This window comes from Arachis stenosperma, chromosome 3 (assembly GCF_014773155.1).
Source record: "Arachis stenosperma cultivar V10309 chromosome 3, arast.V10309.gnm1.PFL2, whole genome shotgun sequence".
Taxonomy (NCBI): Eukaryota; Viridiplantae; Streptophyta; class Magnoliopsida; order Fabales; family Fabaceae; genus Arachis; species Arachis stenosperma.
In genome coordinates, this window is record NC_080379.1 from 143,272,192 (window position 1) to 143,283,531 (window position 11,340).

General features: G+C 36.3%; 1 non-coding gene across 1 annotated transcript; it reads left to right on the plus strand.

The window, feature by feature from the left end:
• Positions 1-2,362: 2,362 nt before the first annotated feature.
• Positions 2,363-2,466, plus strand: LOC130972428 (small nucleolar RNA R71). The gene has a single exon (XR_009083596.1). It is a non-coding gene; the product is annotated as a small nucleolar RNA R71 (small nucleolar RNA).
• Positions 2,467-11,340: the final 8,874 nt, after the last annotated feature.

Genomic DNA, 11,340 nt, shown 5'->3' on the forward strand with positions numbered 1-11,340 from the left:
TCACTGCTTTTTCTTGCTTCAAGAATCAATTTTATGATTTTTCAGATTATCAATAACATTTCTCCTTTTTCATTATTCTTTCAAGAGCCAACAATTTTAACATTCATAAACTTCACTATAAAAAATATGCACTGTTCAAGCATTCATTTAGAAAACAAAAAGTATTGCCACCACATCAAAATAATTAAACTAATTTCAAGATAAAATTTGAAATTTATGTACTTCTTATTCTTTTGTAATTAGGAACATTTTTCATTTAAGAAAGGTGAATGATTCATAGGAGATGGGCTTGTTTGCTCCATCCTCTTTCTAGTGATGGACTTTTTGAGATGAATCTCTCCATCTCCCATGACTCGGAGGTGGAAGCCACTGTCTTCCCTTTCCTCTTTCTAGAGGTTTCTCCGGTCTTAGGTGCCATTAATGGTTATGGAAAAAACAAAAAGCAACGCTTTTACCCATACCAAACTTAAAAGATTTGCTTGTTCTCGAGCAAAAGAGGAAAGAAATGAGGAGAAGAAGAAGAAATAAAGGAGATGGAGGTATGTGGAAATTCGGCCAAGGGGGTTAAGTGTTGGAGATGTGTGAAATGGAAGGTGGTAAGGAGGGTTATTTATAGGGTAAGGGAGAGAGGGTAAGCGTGTGGAGAATGGGTGGGTTTGGGAGGAGAATGGTTTGAATTTGAATGGTGAGGTAGGTGGGTGTTGGGGAATAGTGTTATGGAAAGATGTGAAGAAGAGGGAGAGTGAGGTGGGGTAGGTGGGGATCCTGTGGAGTCCACAGATCATGAGGTGTCAAGGAATTCTCATCCCTGCACCTTCATGGTGTTTAAACGCCCTCTGTGTGCCATTTCTGGCGTTAAACACCAGGCTGCTGTCCATTTCTGGTGTTAAATGCCAGGCTACTGCCCATTTCTGGCGTTAAACGCCAGTTTGGCTGCCAATTCTAGCGTTTAACGCCTAGAATGCTGCCAGACTGGGCGTTAAATGCCCATTCTGCTACTCTTATTGGCATTTAATACCAGCCAGACACCAGACACTCTTTCTAGCATTAAACGCCAGTCTGCCTGCCAGTTTTGGCATTTAACGCCCAGAATAGTGAGATTCTAGCAGCTTGTACCTCAAAGATCCCTAGTTTCTCTATTACAAAGAGTGGCATGAGGTTTATACCTGACCCCAGGTCACACAGAGCCTTCTCAAAGGTCATGGTGCCTATGGTGCAGGGTATTAAAAACTTTCTGGGATCCAGTTTCTTTTGAGGTAATGTCTGCTGAACCCAGGCATTCAGTTCATTGATGAGCAGTGGAGGTTCATCCGCCCAAGTCTCATTACCAAATAACTTGGTATTCAGCTTCATGATTGCTCCTAGATACTGAGCAACTTGCTCTTCAACAATGTCTTCATCCTCTTCAGAGAAAGAATACTCATCAGAGCTCATGAATGATAGTAGAAAGTTCAATGGAATCTCTATGGTCTCTATATGAGCCTCAGATTTCTTTGGTTCTCCATTAGGGGACCTCTTATTGATCAGTAGACGTCCATTGAGGTTTTCCTCAATGGAAATCACGTCCTCCTCCTCCTTCTCAGGTTGGGCCATTTTGGTCATGTTAATGACCTTGCACTCTTTCTTTGGGTTTTCCTCTGTACTGCTTGGGAGAGTACTAGGAAGAGTTTCAGTAACTCTTTTACTCAGCTGACCCACTAGTGCCTCCAAATTTCTGATGGAGGACCTTATTTCATTCATGAAACTTAGAGTGGCCTTAGATAGATCAGAGACTATGCTTGCTAAGCCAGAGAGGCTCTGCTCAGAAGTCTCTGTCTGTTGCTGAGAAGATGATGGAAAAGGTTTGCTATTGCAAAACTTATTTCTCCCACCATTATTGTTGTTAAAGCCTTGTTGAGGCTTCTGTTGATCCTTCCATGAAAAATTTGGGTGATTCCTCCATGAAGGATTATAGGTGTTTTCATAGGGTTCTCCCATGTAATTCACCTCTTCCATTGCAAGATTTTCAGGGTCATAAGCTTCTCCTGCAGAGGAGGCTTCTTTAGCACTGCCGGATGCAGCTTGCAATCCAGTCAGATTTTGAGAAATTATATTGACTTGCTGAGTCAATATTTTGTTCTGAGCCAATATGGCGTTCAGAGTGTCAATCTCAAGAACTCCTTTTTTCTGAGTCACCCCATTATTCACAGGATTTCGTTCAGAGATGCACATGAATTGGTTATTTGTAACCATCTCAATGAGTTCCTGGGCTTCTGCAGGTGTCTTCAGATGAAGGGATCCACCAGCAGAATAGTCTAATGACATCTTAGATAACTCAGACAGACCATCATAGAAGATACATATGATGCTCCATTCTGGAAGCATGTCAGCATGACACTTTTTGGTTAATTACTTGTATCTCTCCCAAGCTTCATAGAGGGACTCACCTTCTTTCTGTTGGAAGGTTTGAATGTCCACTCTAAGCTTGCTCAACTTTTGAGGAGGAAAGAATTTAGTTAGAAATGTATTGACCAGCTTGTCCCAAGAGTTCAGGCTTTCTCTAGGTTGTGAATCCAACCATGTTCTAGCTTTGTCTCTTACAACAAAGGGGAAAAGCATAAGCCTGTAGACCTCAGGATCAACCCCATTGGTCTTAACAGTATCACAGATTTGCAAGAATTCATCTAAAAACTGATAAGGATCTTCTGATGGAAGTCTATGAAACTTGCAGTTCTGCTGCATTAGAGAAACTAATTGAGGCTTAAGCTCAAAGTTGTTTGCTCCAATGGCAGACATTGAGATGCTTCTTCCATAGTAGTTGGAAGTTGGTGCAGCATAGTCACCAAGCATCTTCCTTGCATTGTTGTTGGGTTCGGCTGCCATGTCCGCTTCTTTTTCGAGATTTTCTGTAAGGTCATCTCCAGAGTGTTGTGCTTTAGCTTCTCTTAGCTTCATCTTCAGAGTCCTTTCAGGTTTAGGATCAGCTTCAACAAGAATGTCTTTATCCTTGTTCCTGCTTATATGAAAAAGAAGAGAACAGAAAATAATAGGGATCCTCTTTGTCAAGATATAGATGTTCCTTTGTGTGAGTAGAAGAGAAGAAAATAAGAATGAGGAAAGAAAGAGAAAAATTCAAACACAGAGAGGAGGAGATGGTTCGAATTTTTGATGAGTGGAGAAGGAGTGTTAGTAAATAAATAAAATAAATAGAAAGAGAAGAGGGGGAGAGGGAATTTGAAAATTAGTTAAAAGAGAAGAAAAATATTTTTGTTTTTATTTTAATTTAGAATTCGAAATTTAAGAAAGAAAATAAAAGCAAATTGAAAATTAAATAAATTAATTAATTAAATTTATTTTTGAAAAATGTTAGCTAATTTTCGAAATTAATGAGAGAGAAAAGTAGTTAGGTGGTTTGAAAAAGATAAGAAATAGTAAACTTTAAAATTAAAACAAACAAATTAAGTGGTTAGTTGAAAAAGATTTTGAAATTAATTTTGAAAAGATAGGAAGTTAGAAAAAGGGTTTTGAAATTATCAATCTAAAAAGATATGATTGAAACTTATTTTGAAAAAGATATGATTAAAAAGATATGAAAAAAAGATTTGATTTTTGAAATTAAAGTTGATGACTTGGCTAGCAAGAAACTAAAAAGATATGATTCTAGAATTTAAAGATTGAATTTTTCTTGATAGGAAAGTCACAAACTTGAAATTTTTGAATTAAAACATTAAAAGTTAGTATTAATTTCGAAAATTTAAGATAAAATTAAGAAAAAGATTTTGAAAATTTTTATCCTAACAATTCAAAAATATTAAAAGAAAAATGAAAAAGATTTTATTTTTGAAAAAGATTTGAAAAGATAAATGTTTGAAATTGACATTTTGACTTAACTAATAAGAAAAGATATGATTTTGAAAATCTTTGACTAATTCAATGCAAACTTTCGAAAATTATGAGTGAAATAAGGAAAATATATTTTTTATTTTTGAATTTTAATGAGGAAAGAGAAAAACAACAAAAATGACACAAGACATAAAAATTTAAGATCAAAACAAATAATGCATGCAAGAACACTTTGAATGTCATGATGCACACCAAGAACACTTTGAAGATCATGATGAACATTAAGAATTTGAAAAATTTTTAAGAAAAGAAAGACATGCAAGACACCAAACTTAAAAATTTTTAATGTTTAGACACCATAAATTCGAAAATGCACAAGAAAAACAAGAAAAGACACAAAACAAGAAAATTTAAAGATCAAACAAGGAAAATCATCAAGAACAACTTGAAGATCAAAGAAGAACATAATGCATGAATTTTCAAAAATCTAAAAAAAATTAAAAAGAAATGCAATTGACACCAAACATAAAATTTGACACAAGACTCAAACAAGAAACACAAAATTTTTTTGTTTTAATGATTTTATTAATTTTTAAAAAAATAAAAATAAAAAGCTTAAACATAAAATAAAATTACCTAATCTAAGCAACAAGATGAACCGTCAGTTGTTCAAACTCGAACAATCCCCGGCAACGGCGCCAAAAATTTGGTGCACGAAATTGCAATCACACTTTTGTAACTCCGCACAACTAACCAGCAAGTGCACTGGGTCATCCAAGTAATAAAATCTTACGTGAGTAAGAGTCGATCCCACAGAGAGTGCCGGCTTGAAGCAAGCTATGATCATTCTGTAAATCTTAGTCAGGCGGATTCAAATGGTTATGAGGTTTTGATAATTAAAAGATAAATAAAACATAAAATAAAATAAAGATACTTATGTAATTCATTAGTGAAAATTTCAGATAAGCGTTTGGAGATGCTTTGTTTCTTCTGAACCTCTGCTTTCCTATTGTCTTCATCCAATCATGCGTGCTCCCTTCCATGGCAAGCTGTATGTTGGTGGATCACCATTGTCAATGGCTACCATCCATCCTCTCAGTGAAAATGGTCCAGGTATGGTTTCCGCACGGCTAATCATCTGTCGGTTCTCACTTGTGTCAGAATAGGATCTCTCTATCCTTTTGCACACTGTCACTGGGCCCAACATTCGCGAGTTTGAAGCTCATCACAGTCATCCCATCCCAGCCCCTACTCGGAATACTACAAACAAGGTTTAGACTTTTCGGATCTCAGGAATGCTGCCAATTGGTTCTAGCCTATTCCACCAAGGTTCTAATCTCACAGATTCGAATGCTCTATTGTCAGGAGAGGTGAGTCAAATATGTGGATCAGAGACCCAAGAGATTATACTCCGGCTGTCGTCCAATGACTACGTTGAACATCATGTAGACCGCTTGTGGTTGTCAGGCACGCGGATCTTAGCTAAGCGAGTAACGAAGATAGTGGGTGATTGTCACGGGTCACCCCTTCATTCTGACTTAACTGAATTAAGAACGAGAGTATATCTTGGAGAAGAAGTAGGCGTGAATTGAAGAGAAACAATAGTACTTGCATTAATTCTTGAAGAACAGTAAAGCTCCACACCTTAATATATGAGGTGTAGAAACTCCACCGTTGGAAAATACATAAGAGAAAAAGGTCTAGGCATGGCCGAATGGACAGCCTCTCAAATGCGAAAAATGGCATAAGCCCCCTAATACAATAGTAAAAAGTGCTATTTATACTAAACTAGTTACTAGGGTTTACAGAAAATAAGTAATTAAGTGCAGATAGTGCAGAAATCCACTTCCGGGGCCCACTTGGTGTGTGTTTGGACTGAGCTTTGAAGCTTTCACGTGCATAGGCCATTCTTGGAGTTAAACGCCAGCTTGGATGCCAGTTTGGGCGTTTAACTCCAGTTCTGGTGCTAGTTCCGGCGTTTTATGCCAGAAAAGGGTCTTTGGTGGGCGTTTTAACGCCAGTTTGGGCCATCAAATCTCGGAAAAAGTATGGACTATTATATATTGCTGGAAAGCCCAAGATGTATACTTTCCATCGCAATTTAAAGCGCGCTATATGGGCTTCTGTAGCTCCAGAAAATCTACTTCGAGTGCAGGAGAGTCAGAATTCAACAGCATCTGCAGTCCTTTCTCAGCCTCTGAATCAGACTTTTGTTCAGGTCCTTCAATTTCAGTCAGAAAATACCTAAAATTACAGAAAAACACACAAACTCATAGTAAAGTCCAAAAATATAATTTTTGCATAAAAATTAATAAAAATATAATGAAAATTAACTAAAACATACTAAAAACTATGTAAAAACAATGCCAAAAAGCGTATAAATTATCCGCTCATCAGATTCATTCCCTTTTCTTCAAAAATTGAGTGCTTTGGAGAGTTTTCAATGGTTTCTTCCTTGAGAACTTCTCGGATCAATGGACTGGAGTGTGGGCTCTCAATGTTAATAGCCTTGTATTCCTCTCTAAGATTAGGTACTGTGTCGCTTGGAGAGAAAATTGCTTGCTTCTCTGCCAATTGCTTAACAATTTGTCCTATTTGCTTCTCCAAATTGTCAATGGAGATTTCTTGGTTTTTGAAGTTTGTTCTTGTTGCTTGCATAAAATCTTGAGTTTTTTTTAACAAACTTAGCAATAGTTTGAGACAATCTATCTATCATATTCTCAAGAAAAAACTCAGCCACAGTTTGTGATATTTTCTCTACATCAAGCTCAAGGAGATTTTGGAATTGTATTTGGCTTTCTTGTTGTTGGTATGCAACATTGGAGAAATATTGTTTTTGATTCCACTAGCCATCATTAGGGTGATTCTCCCATCCAAGGTAGTACTCATGTAACTCACACTCTTCATTTATATGTGTTCTTCCACACAAGTCACACGTAAGAACTTATGAATCCTTTAATTGCTCTATTTGTGCTTTGAGCAAGAAAATTTATTCAAACATGCAGTTATTGACTGCAAGGATGCTATCCATTGCTTTCTTATACACAAAATTTGAAAAGAAGTAATATGGAATAGTAAAAAGAAAACAAAATAAAAAATAAAATAGGATCTAATTTAGCAATTTAATCCAACGTATAATGTCAATCTCTGTTAATCTCTGGTAACGACGCCAAAAATTTGATGAGCGCAAAGTGAAGCTCACGGGTACCGCCAAGTGCACCAGATTGTTTAAGTAATACTACGGTGAGTGAATATCGTTTCCACGAGGATTAATGGATTGAGCACACAAATATCGAATTAAACTACTAATTAAATCAATAAAACCTAGAATTGTTGAGTGCATCTTGAAAACTTGTTGGAAAAGTAAAAGCTTAAAGGAACTTGAAAGCTAGGGTTTTGATTTGCTTGAGGCAGTACGTGTGATTGTTGGAGAAAAATATATATGATGGAAAAGTCAAGGATTTCAGGAATGCTTAAGTTTTTAGAAGAATTAAACTTTATTTTCTCTGTACAAAGTAAGCAAGGATTATTCACAATGAATCTTAATTAACTAATTTCTAATGTTTTGGCTCCTCGGTTTCTCCTTAATTAATCAATAGCTAATATCTTAGTTAATTGATTAACCGAATAGGTTAAGTGTAAAAATCGATTAAATTCCACATAAGATTCAAGAGTAGTTGGTACACAGAATCGTGATTTTCACACTTCTTCACAACTCCGTGCAGCTGACCAGCAAGTGCACTGGGTCGTCCAAGTAATACCTTACATGAATAAGGGTCGATCCCACGAAGATTGTCGACTTGAAGCAAGCTATGGTCATCTTGTAAATCTTAGTCCGGCAGATTCAAATGGTTATGGGGTTTTGATAATTAAAAGATGAATAAGACATAAAATAAGATAGAGATACTTATGTAATTCATTAGTGGAAATTTCAGATAAGCGTATGGAGACGCTTTCTTCCTCCTGAATCTCTGCTTTTCTACTGCCTTCATCCCGTCATGCGTACTCCTTTCCATGGCAAGCTGTATGTTGGGGGATCACCGTTGTCAATGGCTACCATCTGTCCTCTCAGTGAAAATGGTCCGGCTACGGGTTACATAGGGCTAATCATCTATCGGTTCTCGATCGTGTCGGAATAAGATCCATTGATCTTTTTGCGCAATATCATTGCGCCCAGCACTCGCGCGTTTGAAGCTCGTCACAGTCATCCCATCCCAGATCCTACTCGGAATACCACAGACAAGGTTTAAACTTTCCGGATCTCAAGAATGCTGTCAATCGATTCTAGCTTATACCACGAAGACTCTGATCGCACGGAATGGAAGACTCTGTTGTCAGGAGAGGCAACCATGCTTCGTGAACCAGGAGGCCAAGAGATATGCATTCAAGCTTGTTTTCAGGTAGAACTGAAGTGGTTGTCAGGCACGCGTTCATAAGTGAGAATGATGATGAATGTCACTTGATCATTGATGAGCGGATATTTTATACGCTTTTTGGGGGTAATTTCATATAGATTTTAGCATGTTTAATTAGTTTTTAGTAGAATATTATTAGTTTTTAGGCAAAAATCATATTTCTGGACTTTACTATGAGTTTGTGTGTTTTTCTGTGATTTCAAGTATTTTCTGGCTGAAATTGAGGGAGCTGAGCAAAAATCTGATTTAGGCTGAAAAAGGACTACTGATGCTGTTAGATCCTGACCTCCCTGCACTCGGAATGGTTTTTCTGGAGCTACAGGAGTCCAATTGACGTGCTCTCAATTGGGTTGGAAAGTAGACATCCAGGGCTTTCCAGCAATATATAATAGTTCATACTTTGCGCGAAGATAGATGATGTAAACTGGCGTTCAACGCCAGTGTCATGTTGCAGTCTGGCGTCAAGCGCCAGAAACAAGTTACAAGTTGGAGTTCAACGCCCAAAACACGTTACAACCTGGCGTTCAACTCCAGAAACAGCCCAAGCACGTGGGAGGCTTAAGTCTCAGCCCCAGCACACACCAAGTAGGCCCTAGGAGTGGATTTCTACACCAATTATCTTAGTTTACTCATATTCTGTAAACCTAGGTTACTAGTTTACTATTTAAACAACTTTTAGAGACTTGTTTTATATCTCATGACGTCTATAGAACTGGATTTTATATTCCTTGGCAGCATGAGTCTCTAAATTCCATTGTTGGGGGTGAGGAGCTCTGCAGCGTCTCGATGAATTAATGCAATTATTTCTATTTCTCCATTCAGACGTGTGTGTTCCTATCTAAGATGTTCATTTGCGCTTAATTATGAAGAAGGTGATGATCCGTGACACTCATCACCTTCCTCAATCCATGAACGTGTGCCTGACAACCACCTCCGTTCTACATTAGATTGAATGAGTATCTCTTAGATTCCGTAATCAGAATCTTTGTGGTATAAGCTAGAATTGATGGCGGCCACTCTTGAGGATCCGGAAAGTTTAAACCTTGTCTGTGGTATTCCGAGTAGGATTCAAGGATTGAATGGCTGTGACGAGCTTCAAACTCGCGATTGCTGGGCGTGATGAGAAACGCAAAAGGATCAATGGATCTTATTCCAACCTGATCGAGAACCAACAGCTGATTAGCCGTGCTGTGACAGAGCATCTGGACCGTTTTCACTGAGAGGATGGGAGGTAGCCACTGACAATGGTGACACCCTACATACAGCTTGCCATAGAAGGAACTTTGCACTTTTCCATGGATGGAATATTACATTACAGAAATTCAGAAGACAAAGCATCTCCAAAACTCCAACATATTCTCCATTACTGCATTACAAGTAATTAATTCACGCTCTTTTATTTTTCTAATAATTCAAACTGATAATTTTAATTGAAATCCTGACTAAGAATAATAAAATAAACATAGCTTGCTTCAAACCAATAATCTTCGTGGGATCGACCCTTACTCACGTAAGGTATTACTTGGACGACCCAGTGCACTTGCTGGTTAGTTGTGCGGATTGCAAAAGTGTGATTGCAATTTCGTGCACCAAGTTTTTGGCGCCGTTGCCGGGAATTATTCGAGTTTGAACAACTAAAGGTTTATTTTGTTGCTTAGATTAGGAATAATTTATTTTTGTTATTATAGAGTCATTAAATTCTGAGTCCTTTATTCCCTTTTCAAAAATTTTTCAAAAATATTATTTTTCTTTTTCAATTTCTAATTTTTTTCGTGAAGTTTAGTGTCTTGTTCTAAGTTTGGTGTCAATTGCATGTTTTTCCTTGTCTCTTAATTTTTCAAATTGCATGTTCTTGTTCTTCCTTGATCTTCAAATTGTTCTTGTCAATTTTCTTGTTTGATCTTTGGTTTGTCTTGTTCTGTGTCTTTTCTTGTTTCACTTGTGTTCTTTTTAAAGCATTAATCTTCCAAAAGGAATATACCTATTTTGAACAAGTGTTACATTTACTCTCAATTGGCTAGAGCGTTTGTCTATGTTCTTGGCAATTGGGCATCTTCTTTTTAAAATCTTTTTTCAAAAATAATTTTTCTTGATTTAATCTTGTGCCAAACTTTAAGTTTGGTGTTTTCTTGTTGATTCTTTAATTTTCGAAAATTTATCTTGGTTTTCTAAAAATTTTAAGATTGATGTTCTTTCTTTTGTTCTTGGTGTTCTTGTGAATCTTCAAGGTGTTCGTGAGTCTTTCTTGTGTTTTGATCTTAAAATTTTTAAGTTTGGTGTTCCTTGGTGTTTTTCCTCCAAAATTTTCGAAAATAAGGAGCATTAGATCTAAAAATTTTAAGTCTTGTGTCTTTTGAGTGTTTTTTTTCTTTCATAATAAAATTCAAAATTCAAAAAAATATCTTTTCTAACTAATTTTAAACTACATTTTCGAAATTTTTATATAAAAATTTAGATTTCAATTTCAAAATTTTTCAATTCTTATCTTTTTAAGTTTTTTTTTAAAAAATAAAAAAGGTATTTTTAATATATATTTTATTATCTCTTTCAAAAATATCCTAACCACTTTCTCTTTTTCCTCAAATTTTTCGAAAATCTTCACAAAATATTTTCAATTTCTTTTTTTTATTCTATTTATTTCATTTTTATTTATTTCATTTTTATTTTATTTTATAAAATAAATTTTTATAAAATAAATAATATCAACATACATATCATCTCCCTTGTTCTATCATGGAATTAAGTGGAAATGAACCGTCCAGAAGGACACTGGGGTCATATGCTAACCCCACTACTGTTTCATATGGGAGCAGTATATGTATACCCTCCATTGGAGTTGGTAGTTTGAGTTGAATCCTCAGCTCATTATCATGGTGCAGCAAAGTTGCCAGTATTCCGGTCTTCCACAGGAAGAACCTACAGAGTTTCTGGCACAATTTTTACAAATTGCTGACACAGTACACAATTTTCACAATTTCTACAGATTATTACTGTTTCCATTTGCTGTAAAAGATCAAGCAAAGAGGTGGTTAAATAACCAACCTAAGAACAGCATAAGGACATGGAAACAGCTGTCAGAAAAATTTCTGAATCACTATTTTCC